General features: G+C 34.4%; 1 protein-coding gene across 2 annotated transcripts in view; it reads left to right on the top strand.

Moving 5' to 3' along the window:
* The window catches only part of spoon (spoonbill), a 32,833-nt gene that overhangs the window by 4,790 nt on the left and 15,296 nt on the right, over positions 1 to 12,747 (top strand). Inside the window, exon 1 of one of the 2 annotated variants that reach the window (XM_066401954.1) lies at positions 10,129 to 10,283. The exons of the other annotated variant lie outside the window; for it this stretch is intronic. The gene's annotated coding sequence lies outside the window, so the exon portion shown is untranslated. Of the gene's footprint in view, positions 1 to 10,128; positions 10,284 to 12,747 lie in introns of those variants that run through there. 2 annotated transcript variants of the gene reach the window in all.

Raw genomic sequence — 12,747 nt, 5'->3', positions numbered from 1 at the left:
ATTACTTTCCGAACAACCTAATAGAAAGCGCAGATCGGTATGTCAGAATAAAACGTTAGCATCGAGACAAGTAGTAGATGGAGAATTCCAGGTGTTATTTGAAGATTGAAGGATTACACAAAATTTGGCGAATATAGAATGACGCCAAAAACATTCTGTTAAATTCTAGAAAGAATTTGAGAAAATATTTGTAAGTAATCAAATTTTAGAGAATGCATTTCACCATAAGAATTTCCTTGCTAATGTTCTTCCACGTCTTTTGTGATATATTCCTGTTATATTGTTTACTTTTCATATCATACAAGCATTTTTTTCATAGACAAGCGTTCTAAGCTTTTCGCTATCCATTTTGCCTCAATACTTCTCACGAACAAATCAAACACACTTGAACAACTATTCGTTCATACATATTCTGAAGAACTATTCGTACGTAATATAACCGCAAGTATTGTATGTATATTGTTTGATTACTCGTCGAGAACGATGGTTCGTCAGAAAACGCATCCAATATAACCGTGGTGTTAGGTACTAAGAATTTTGTAAATGCAAATTTGACCAGGAACATAAATTTCTTTTAATGGACGTATAGAAAATTAGTACCAAAATTCTCGTGAGAGTCTCTTCTTTTTGTTTTTCTTGTCATCTTTTCCTGTTGTCGTTAACCAAACGTCCATTATTGATATAATCGATGTATTTTCTTAAGAATCTAACCGTTTTTGTTTTCGGATTATAAAACTGTTGCCATAAGCATCAATTGTTTGCTTTTTTGTGTTACTGACCTGTCTGCAATGTCCAATCATATTCGTTATGCAACGCGCGTAATCAGCTTAAAACCAGACTAAATGTGGAAGACCATAAAGAAATTAATTGCCCAGGTATTTGTTTATAGTTTAAGTAACTGTTTCATTATAGCCGACCAAGCATTGAGAAAATAGAAAAGCGACCGTAAACGTTGTCTTTCATTGGTGAGGGCCCTAGTTTTCTTATTTTTAGCCGCTGTGTAGCTTCCTTTAAACAAGAATTTCTGGAAAATTATTTTAAATTCTAGTTTCACGCTGGTCGTCTTTCCAAGAATGCAAGGGGAAAGTTTGTCGGGTTGGAACCATTCCAAACATTTATTTCTGTTTAAATACGGTCAATATGAAAAATCAAGGTTTATACTCGACCTGAAGTCTAAGCTTTCGATTTGACTTACATCTCACTGATAATCTGTCACCTTGAGTTTAACTTTCGGTGGAGTTTAATCTGAAGGAATACAATTAGGCCTTATTGAGCCTGTTAGCTATGAGGCTAAAATACTGGGATATTGTGAATGAATATTGCTATTAGGTGCTGAAAAGTCAGCGCCCTGATACCTTTGCCAAGAAATTAACTTTCATAGGAATGATGTCATAAGGACATATTCTTGAAATGTTTCTTCATTTCTATGAAAGTTATCTTGAAGGTAAAATTACCAATACTTCGATATATTGTGAATCACAGGCTCCTGTAGGTGTAGGTAACCGATTGTTTAATATATAGTATACAGGGTATACTATTTAAAGGTGTGAATGAAGATTTCTCAAAAACGATACATTGTATTAAAAAAAGTTTCAAATAAAAGTTGTCTGGTAGAGAAGGGGATATGTCATAAAGATAGTGACTTTTAGCCAAAATATCATTTTAAGGTCATTTCAAGGGCAACTTTTTTTTTTACAGATCCTTCTAGACCTTCAAAAAATGAATATCTTTTATTTAAACAATTTTTTATTAGACGTTTTGCAGCAGAATTATTCTTGATTTTTGTCCAATTTTTTGAGATAGTCGAAATTATTGCATTTTTTTTTCAATAAAAGTTTTGCAGTGCATATTCTGTTTAACATTCATAACAACCCTTCTAACTAATGAAAAAAGAATTACTTCTATGAAAAAAAAAAATTTCTTAAATTTCCTCTTGTTAAAATCTACCTTATAACAAGGTCTATAGGAAATCAATATTCTTTTTTTGAAAATCAATCCATTTTTTTGTATGAAATTATTCAAAAATAATTTTTTTCATTTCAAAATTCAATAATTGAACTGGATCGTTACACTTTGGATGAAAAATTAGAAATGGTTTTTATTTATGGAGAGGCTGGAAGAAACGTTAGTCGGGCAGTAGAACTTTATGATGAAAGAATTTCCTGTTGGACGATTTTCAACAGTGTCATTAAAAATTTCAAAGAACAAAAAAACGCAATCGCTTCCGAAGTACAACACATGAAGACAATCAAATAGGAGTTCTTGTAGTTGTTGTCTTCGATCTCCATGTAAGTTGTCGTCAAATTATTGCTGACTCAGGAATATCAAAGGCAAGTTTCCAAAGAATTTTGAAGGTGAATAAATACCATCCTTATCACATTTCTTTACCTCATGGAAGCATGGAATTGATTTTGAAAACCGAGTCAATTTTTGTAATTGGGTAAGGTAGCATTTAAAGCAAAATGTACATTTCTTTTCCAACGTTTTGTTTTCGGACGAATCCACATTCACAAACCATGGTGCAGTTAATCGCCAAAATCTGCATTTTTGGAGTACTGTAAACTCACACTGGCTTAGAGAAGTTGAATATCAAAGACCATGGCCAGTTAATTTAAGTTAGCGGTATTATTGGGGAATACTTAATTGGACTTTTCTTCATTGAAAGAAATTTGAATGGGTACCACAATTTCTTGCGTAATAATTTTCCGGAATTGTTAGAAAACGTTCCACTTGCGATTGGACGAGTGATGTAGTATCAGTATGACGGCTGTCCTGCCCATTTTTCTAGAATGTCGCGTGAGGTTCTGATGAAATCTGTCCATATCGATGGATTGGACGGGGCGGTCTAGTGAACTGGCCTCTTAGGTCGCCTGATTTGACCTCACCCGATTTTTTCCTCTGGGATTTTCTAACGGGCAAAGTTTATGCAGAAGTACCAATAACTGCAGACGACATTAAAAGGAGAATTGAAAAAGCTTGTCAATTCTCCTTTTCATGTCGATAAACTTGTCAAAGTAAGCTTGTCAATAAACGGGGAGATGTTGCGAGGAGTAAACAATTCTTTTCGAATAAAAGTTCAGACATTTTTGGAGCAGGAAGTACATTCTATTGAACATTTGCTTCCGTAAGTTTTTCAAATCAAGTTTTTTAAATTAATTTACCAAATTTAAAAAAAAGTATATTTTTTTCATACAAATAATTTTTTAAAATTAGATAGAAGGATTGTTATGAGTTTTAAACAGAATATGCATTGCAGGATTTTGCTAGAAAAAAATGCAATAATTTTGATTATATGAAAGATTGGACAAAAATCAAGAATAACTCTGCTGCAAAACGTCTAATAAAAAATTGTTTAAATAAGAGATATTCATTTTTTGAAGGTCTAGAAGGATCTGTAAAAAAATACGGGGTTGTCATTTGAAAATAAGAGTTACCTTTGAAATGACCTTAAAATGACGTTTTGGCTAAAAGTCACTATCTTCATATGTCCCCTTCTTTACCGGACAACTTTTATTTGAAACTTTTTTTCATACAATGTACCGTTTTTGAGTAATCTTCAATCACACCTTTTAATGGGACACCCTGTGTAATGTTTAAAATGGTTATTAAAACTCAGTAAAGAAAGTCCCAGCCATATTGCACCTTTTTGGGTATTCGTATCTAGACTACTTTGGGGATTATTGTTGCTTACTGAATAACTAATCTTTTTACACTAATGTCTACTGTCTAGTTGAACCACGAACAAAAATATTATTATAAACTCATTACTTTAAAATACGACTGGTTTGCCGCATGGTTAGATTCTAGACTCTTTTGCAATAAGAATGCTTTACAAATCCGATTTAGAACTCTGAAGCTGAATTTCTGAGTGGCTCTCTTACAAAACCAATGGAATTTTATATTTGATTGATTTGAATATCTACATCTAGGAGTGTACTATGAAGACCAACGAATGATATATTTTTTTTTTTGGAAAAAATCGTGATTATTAAATTAAGGAGAAAATTAAAAGCTCTCTTTACGTTACTGCAGATCTAAATTTGAGTCTAACACAATTAAAAAAAACTTGATTTGTTTGATTTGATTAGTCGAATTCAAAGACATTTCAAAAAATATTAACGAAATTACTGAATATGAGTACTTTGGAAAATGTTTCGCGATTTTTTGTATTAAAAAAAAATTAAGACCTCTGGACGCCATTCGACATCGCGATTGTGGTTTGAAACATCTCTAAAAATGTCTATTGTTTATCACAATGTTAATTTGATAGTTGAATGCTTGAATTCTCGCGTGTCTTTAACAGGACTAAGACTTATTCTGTGAAACATTTAGCAATTTTCAGATAATAATAACAAAAACAGGAGCTTTCTGTACGTCACTGGGGACTTTGATCTTGACGTAAAAAAATCCAAGAACTTGAATTATTTATCACAAAACCAATTTGATTTGAATACATGTATCCGGGGGCCTGTCTAAGAGCCCCGAGGCCTTAACGTTTTATATGAAAAGTTTCGCGATTTTAGAGAGAGTAGGTACTAAACCAAATTAGGAGTTTTCTATGTGCCATTGGAGAACTTGATTTGGACGTAAAAAATTTACGAAAGCTTCAATTACTCATCATGGAGTCAATTTGATCTGAATCCAGGGACGGCTCTAAAAGGGCTAAGGAATTAATTATTTTGATAAAACTGTTTATTGCCTCGTTGTATTTTAATTCGATTTGGACCATTTTAGACAGTTACATATACGAAACTTACTTTGACGAAAACGACTTGAACCGGGTTAAAACCAGTGGTTAGTTGAATCAGGTTTATCCCAATAGACATAATCATTCTATTCAAACATGCCAATCCTAGTGCCTAAGGATCTAATTCTTCAATGTCCAGTTAGGGAACGATAGCTGTAGGTTAGCAACTAACTCGTAGATTAATTATTTTTTAAAGCCATGATAAAATCATAACTTTGGAACAGCAAAGCCAGGAACTACTTAGCCTAGCCGCACGCCAAAAATACATTTCCAAATGTGGTAGAAATTGGCACTACAGTTCTGCCTTGGAATAAATCAGTACAATCGAATTCAAATCGAAAAACAAAGGAAAAGATTAGGTACACTAATAAATATTATTTGGGGTAATCGCCACCATAGTGAGAATAAACGGATGGGTATTCCGTTAAAAGCAACAACGTTCTTCATAACATGAGGGGGTATATCTTAGGGTACGATACAAATTGAAAGATTTCCGCACTTAACAGCGACACTTCGATGGTTACCCTTGGCTTTAAGTTACTTCACATGTAGCTTTTACAGGATATTGAAGAACCGGCCGTAAGAAAGAAAAAGATTTTAGCTTAACACATGTTGAATGGTGAGCATCAGAATTTAGTGTTTTTAAAGCTATTTCTAAATTCCCCGACTTGATTCAAGTCTTTCCTAATTAAGCATAAATCAATGTCTTTAGCCGAAGCAAGAATGAACGTTTTTATACAGGTTTTGCCCGCAGGAGGGAATGGAGTTGATGACTCCTCTCTTATCGCATTCTTGTCACTGCTGGCCACGCTACAGTACTTACATAATGCCGCGTTCATTTACATTTTTAATATTGCATTTACCGGGTTAATATAATGGACGCTGAAGATAACATCCACGTGTGTTTGAGACTCTGTTGTATCGCAAAGGATGTGGTTAAACTTTAAATATCATGCAATTTATACACATTTTCTATATACGAAATATCAGTTTCCCCCTCAATTATGACGTCTAAATAATAATATATGTCGTTCAATTCAATAACCCACTTGTGCCAATCATTAGAAAAGCAGCTCGAATTCGCTAGGGATAGTTTGAAAAATGTGAAAGCAGTATGAATTCTTCGCATCGGAGATCGTTCATTGGAATATTAGCGTAAAGTGGTTTTAAATTGTATTGGCCTTGTCCAAAAATGCGATTGGGTGATTTATGGGTTCCCATGGTGGTTCAAAAATAGTCGATGATTCGTTTAATTCACACATCTCCATTGAAAAGGTGGCGTCAGTAATTAGTTAATTTAAATAGCTGATGCATTGAGAATTATTTTTATCATTGGGCGCATTCAAGGAACAGCCGCATTGCAGTGCTTCATTGTCGAGATTGTATTTTTGCTGAGCTAAATTATCACACAAAAAGCTGAAATTTTAAAATAATGAACAAGAAACTTGATATCTGCGTTTGATTATTGCATCAAACTTGCGATCGACGGGATTTCTTTTTTTTGGCGGGGAACGCACTCTGATGATGGTTGTATTAATCTACAGATAATGTTGATAAAAACTGAAAAAAATAACCGACAAAATGCGTTGATGACATAAAGTATCGATACATTGTCCTAATCGAAGTTCTGTATACTTAATCTACTAAAGGTTGATTTAAAAATCGTGGATTTATCAAACGGGTCGGCGATATATTTTGGATTACGTTCGGTAATAATTAGCCATTTATAGGTTTAATTCGCAGACGATTAAAGCAGGTTTGTTTTACTCTTAATTCCTGTGGCTTCGGTGAGTTTTAAAATTAAGATAAATTGAAACATTTTGATGTATTGAATTAATTTGACACTAATTTGGAATAATACCAGTTGAATCAGTTCAGAAAAAGCAATAATGAGATATAGTGTAACTAATTTATAAAAACATATGGCTACTACACCAGATAGGTACCACAAATTTCTTGTAGTTTTTTGTAATCTATCTTTATAAGTTGGAGCCAACTTCATCATAAAACAGCTCAAAATATTGGTAGAAATGTTTTATAAATAATTGCATATTTAGTTTCTATTCAAGGTGATTTCCACTTAATGGAGAAAACTTCAGTTTAAAAACACTAATGAGATAGTGTGAATGGTTCATAAATAAAATTTTCGAGAAGTCGAGGAAAAGTAGACATCTGTTAACATTGGCGAGGACCAAATGGTTACATTTGAATTTGATACATTCTGTTCTATGAACAATAGCGTTCCATTAACAGAAGTTATAGGTTATATCTCAAACCATAGATGAAAGGAATTCATAATGAGAATCTTATTGAAAAATATTATCAAGAAAAACATTTTTAAAAATACTTTCGTTATTGTTTTGTTGCCATCCTACTCGAAAAGATTAATTTCATAGATCTGAAATCTTACATTTTGATGAAAAGCCGTTAGGTTATCTTTTAAGAGTTATGCGGCCAGTTTTCACTAAACTGAAACTAACAGAAGACCTTTACTTTCTAATATTTTTGGAAAAAACTCTGTTTTCTTTCTTGAAAAGTATTAATAATTGTTGAAATCACAGAAACTTATATCCACATTTTTGGGCTAAAATTATGGCAGGTATATATCTCCCTTTTTCTCCATGGGGTCACTACTGCAAATGACTTTAGGCCTCCCGTTCTTAGATGATAGTTCTTTAACTATATTTTTCAAATAGTATTTTTAAAATTCCTGAGCCTCAATGGAAACATTCAGGATCAATACACAGTTCATACCAATATCACCTCAAAAGGTTCTTAATTTTCGAAGTGGGGGAACCTGCCCAATTTCAAATATTTTTCAAATTTTCGGTGCCAAACCTCAACTAATCTGAAGAACAATTGCCTTAAGAAGCCAAGTCATGTTAGTAGCTTTGATAACCTCTATCAGTCTGCACTGGATTTTAGATTCCATGATATTGACTATTACACCTATCCATTTTATTTTATTACATTGATAGGGAATTTCGCGATTTTGAAGCTTACCCGAAATAAAGCTTTCTTCAAATTAAATTTTCACGGTTTCAGAGCCTTAATAATAGTATTCAGGCTCAGCCTAAAATCCATATCTATCGATTAGAGTAATTAATGTCATTTCAAAAGAATACACATTTTCAAAAAAAGAAAAGAATGAAAATTTCCAAAGGGGCAGAATTCATTAGAAAAACGGATAATCCTTGCCTAGCCATTCTTAGCTAGCAACTCTATTCAATGAATAACACATAATTAAAACTACATGGCAATAAGTATAATGGACAATAAACATAAAGGTCTATGCAGGGGTTAAACAGTCATCTTAAGGGATATTTCTGTTTGGAGTAACTTCCCATTTTTTGGGAGACGCTACCCCGGGGAAAATAAATCTTCTCGATGAGACCATTCTTGAGTTTGTTAATCCAGCCTTTGCGAAATTTTTACCCATTAACAAAACCTCTGCAATATGAGGATTTGGGGCCCAATGTCCATGAATCCTCTGTTCCCTTAAAAACACTTCAAAATCCTTCAGCCGCGCTGGCTGCGGTCTGATATATCTTGAGACAGCTGGTACCACGGACACTTCTATGTTCGAGTTACTTTGGGCTATGGTGCGTAGTTCACTAGTGGCCGAAGAAACCCATCTGGATGTGCTTCAGCGCTTCTGAAGGTTATCTCGGCTTTGCTTCTGGTCGAGTTCCGTACTGAGTGCCCATATAGACCAAACTAACGTCTTCGTTGATAATGAACATTCGAGAATTCGCCTCTATTAAGAGGCGGTAAATGGTGTTAATAACTTCTATCTAAGGTGACATTCTGCGACATATCGTTATGCCGTCGATTCATACGAGGATTAGGCGCATAATGAACTTTATCAGCCGCTACTTTCGCCCTATGGAGATGTGGCTTCTTCTCTTAAGCAGGGGTTATAGTGAACCCATAACCACCATGGCGTTACCGGCGGTAGCTTTTGTATGAGGGCCCCGGGTTAATCTTTTATCTAGTCTCGGATAACGATTGTGTTTTGCCACGGCACATCGATGCTATAGGTCTTAAGCGGATTTGGTGTGTTCTCGCCTAACTTCCCACACAATGCAGCATTGGGTTTTTTTATTGGTCATCTTCCCATCACATGGTCACATTCCCGACAAATAATTTGAAGCTTTGGGTAGGACATCGCTTGAGAAATATATTGCCTTTGCTTAATACTAAAAAGTACAATCTGGTACCTAATCAAAATATTCTAATACCCTTTACAATTACTTTATGCAAATCAATGCTATTACTCTTCTCTATATCTGCCACCATGTGTAGGACAATACTGAACATTAGTCATACTCTGTTTATGTAAATCCTTAAAATTAAATGGTAAGTGTCGATGTGTGCTGCGTAAGGTTGCCGGACATTTTGTTGCTTATCAATTCAGGCAGTTCTAATTATCTTCACATACTGTTATGAATACTTGAACCTTTTTAAATTTTATAGTAGTTTAGCCAGTATTTAAATCTGTCACATCCTGCGGAGCCCTTCATCAATTTTCTGAAAATACTAATTTGGCAGAAGTCAGTTTTGGAATTGTTTTTTTACAAGGCCATTCGAATTTTCAGGCTTCTTCCGTAAAAAAGAATAGCCACCTTTTATTTAAGGGAAATAGTTTATTAGAGGGAAAAGTCGTCGGAAAAGAGTGATGAAAAACATGATGCCCAGGTAATTCTTAAACTCTTGAACTGGAACAGATCCATCACCATTAGATTTACGATCACCTTATTTTCTGCCCAATCTGTTTCTGTATAGCCTATAAATTGATCCTCTTTTGTTTTATTGCCGGAGGTCAGCTCATAATCTTTCTGGGGTCCGGCTCGTTTTCCGTTCCTCTACATAAGCCCCGCAAACTCGATTATTCCCCTATTAGGTTCGGTCGCCTTTTTGTCTAGTTCTATGGTTAGTAAATAGGGGGGTGCGCTTGCGAGATTTTCACCTGCCTGTCGCGAATTAAATTCGTCTATTCGCCTCTGCAATTCTTCCCAAAGATAAATTTAATCAAAAATTCCAATGCGTCAAAGCTTATTCCCGTTCTCCCGTTTTTCTCCCGCAGGAGCGATTTCGTCCAAATTTCTCTTCTATTGCGGCGGCATGGCAACGCAGCTCCTCCCAATCGCCGTCGCACTCCTTTCTATTAATTTCTTGCTCGGCCTTGATCTAGAGCGGTCCACGGCGCAGGTCCAGTCTTTCAAGTTGTCAAGAACGCTCCTCGTCCGCGAACACCAACACGTCCACGTGGTAAAATCTGTTCGCCGGTGAACGAAGTCAACGTAGATGCGAGAAAACAGCCGGAACGCGAATACACAGCTAGAAGAGTTTGTCAAAAAAAATTGACAGAATTCAGTGGTTTTTCGTCGAGTGGTGGTTAATTAAGGGTGAAAAGACGGAGGCGGCATCTATCGACTAAACTGGAACGGGTCGTTTCGCCAAGGACCGCGTGGTAATTTGCGGCGTGCCAGCTGTTGCACTTCAGTTTAGGAGCTTTTCTCTTGTTTTGATGATGGTATGTTTGATGGGATATATTGAAGTTATTTCGGTCAATTGTACTTGACAACGTCATAAAATTTACTTCAGCTTCAGCTTTCAGCAGCACTTGTGTCTCGCTCTTATGGTGGCCAGGTTGAAATATTTAAATCCAGTTACTTTTTTATTTTAATCAAGATTAAAATTAGAATTCATAAAATTGTTCTTTAAAATATTTAAATATGAAATTAAGAATTATTGAAATTTAATGACACATTATAAATTCGAATTTTCGACAGTGTTAGATAATGTTTGTTATAGAGTTTACGCAAAATTGGAAACGTTACAGATAATAAATTTAAAAAATCACGATTCTTTTTAACCCTGTGTAGTGGTACTTTAAAAGAAAAATATTTTAATTTTGGTAACTGTAGAATTAGAGCAATAAATATCTTATGTTTTCCAGTGGTCTAACTATTCTTCACGTCATTCTATAATTCTTCAATAAGAGTGGCAGGTAGTAAAAACCATTCAAGGCAAGAACGCTACTAAGTACCAAAAAATTCAGGTAGTAGAAAAAATACTACCTGTTGTATAAAAGGTGCTTCCAACTATAAATTTTTATAGTTTTTTTTTGTAGTCTTCATAATTGGTCGACAACTTCCTCATAAGCTGCTCAAAATAGTGGTAGAAATATTTTAGAAAGAATTGCATATCCAGTTTCAATACAGGGTAGTTCCCACCTCATGGGAAAAAAACTTCGTTCATATATTATTAACACGTTGACTGCGTTACATATCTTCGGGGCACTGTATTATTGCAATAATACAGTGCCCCGAAGATATGTAACGCAGTCAACGTGTTAAAGAATATAATTTTCAATATAAGGAGTCTCAAGGTTTCACTGATTTTTTTTATTTGGCCCATAACAAAGAGTTTTTTAAATATTTAGTAGAAATTTTGGCATGGGAATATTTACGCATCTGAACGAATCAAGTAATTACTAAAATTTACAGGATGGTACTTTCAATGAGGCCAAATACCTTTTTTACCCTTCTTAACCCTTTTCTAGTGCTCTCTGGAGCCATTTTTTTGCGAAAAACCGAATTCGCTGTTCTACTTAGAAAATTTTTGGTCCTCTGGATTTTACTGTCTTGCTGTCACCGTTTTAGAATCGTTTGCAATGAAAAAATATGGGATAAAACTCCCCGTTTTCATTATAATTTAAAGATCCATTATCTCGATAAGGAAATGGCATGTATTTCCTGATATTTTTACAAACAACTCTAAAAGCGGTATCAGTTATATAGCAAAATGGAAATGATCAAAAAGATACTAAATTGCGCAGAGAATTGAATTTTTGCAGAAAGAAATAGTATTAAAAAAGTGGTATATAATAGGAATATAAAAGAATGGTAATAAATATAGTATAAAAATAAAATTAAGAAAAAATAGTATAAAAGATAATAGTACTAAAAAAAGTTGGGGCGGATAAAAGAGTATTTGATCCAATGGAAAGCGTCATTCCAGTAATCACTTAATCCATATATTTCCATTTCAGACCATGACACATACTGTTAAACAATAATAATGTCTTCTGCAAAACACCCTGTATGTCATGTCATCAAATGCCGAAATTATATATCTGCTTAGCTAGTAAGGCTATGATACATAATCTCTGAGTTTCATTGTCAATACCAATTAGAAGCCCGTTTGCATATTTTGAATTTTCATTTCAATTTTTTTAATCTTAACCGGATGACCTTCTTTCTCCGGCCGGTAATGGTTGTTTACGTAAGTTTTTCCACGCCTGATATTAATTAAATATCACACTTTCGATTTTTTTCCCATTGATATGTGGTGCAGGATCTATGGTAATGACGCAACGTCAACCAGTGGTTTCTACATTTTTCTCTGGCTTTTTTCCGCCCTAACAACAGCGACTTTCGATATCTCGAATAATGCAATGCACTTTAACGGTAAAAGTATAGGTATCTTTTTGTCCCCGAGTTGAATACTGTAATAAAATCTTCCTAGAAGTTTACAACCAGGCAACAATTGTATGTTCACTCATTCATTATTGAGGACCCTCAGTTGATTTCTGACCTGCTTGTGGATTACCAAAAAAGTAATAAAATCGAGCCGAGTACCGATGATAATTTATTTCATACGTCCAGAGATCTATTTACCTTGTGCTGTACGATCCCGATTTGCGGCCGGAAAATCGGAGTTTACACTACCTGATATTATTATGTTGTTGCTAAGCAACCTTTACATTCTGAAGCAAATTGCAGTCGTTTTCATCACTACTTAAATGACACATTTTTCTATTGCCGTAACCATGGCTGCACCGTTTAGTTTTTAGCATGTAAACGGTCATAACTTTATAAAAATAAATGGCGAATGTAAATAAATATGGAGTTTGCCATTTTTTCAAAGAACATTGTGTTAACCTCTTATTGTTGTATGAATTGTGACATGAAAGAAAAACACAAATCCTTTGT

This window comes from Euwallacea similis, chromosome 24 (assembly GCF_039881205.1).
Source record: "Euwallacea similis isolate ESF13 chromosome 24, ESF131.1, whole genome shotgun sequence".
NCBI lineage: Eukaryota > Metazoa > Arthropoda > Insecta > Coleoptera > Curculionidae > Euwallacea > Euwallacea similis.
Note: the sequence above shows the minus strand (reverse complement) of the source record. Positions and strands in the feature narration are given on the sequence as shown.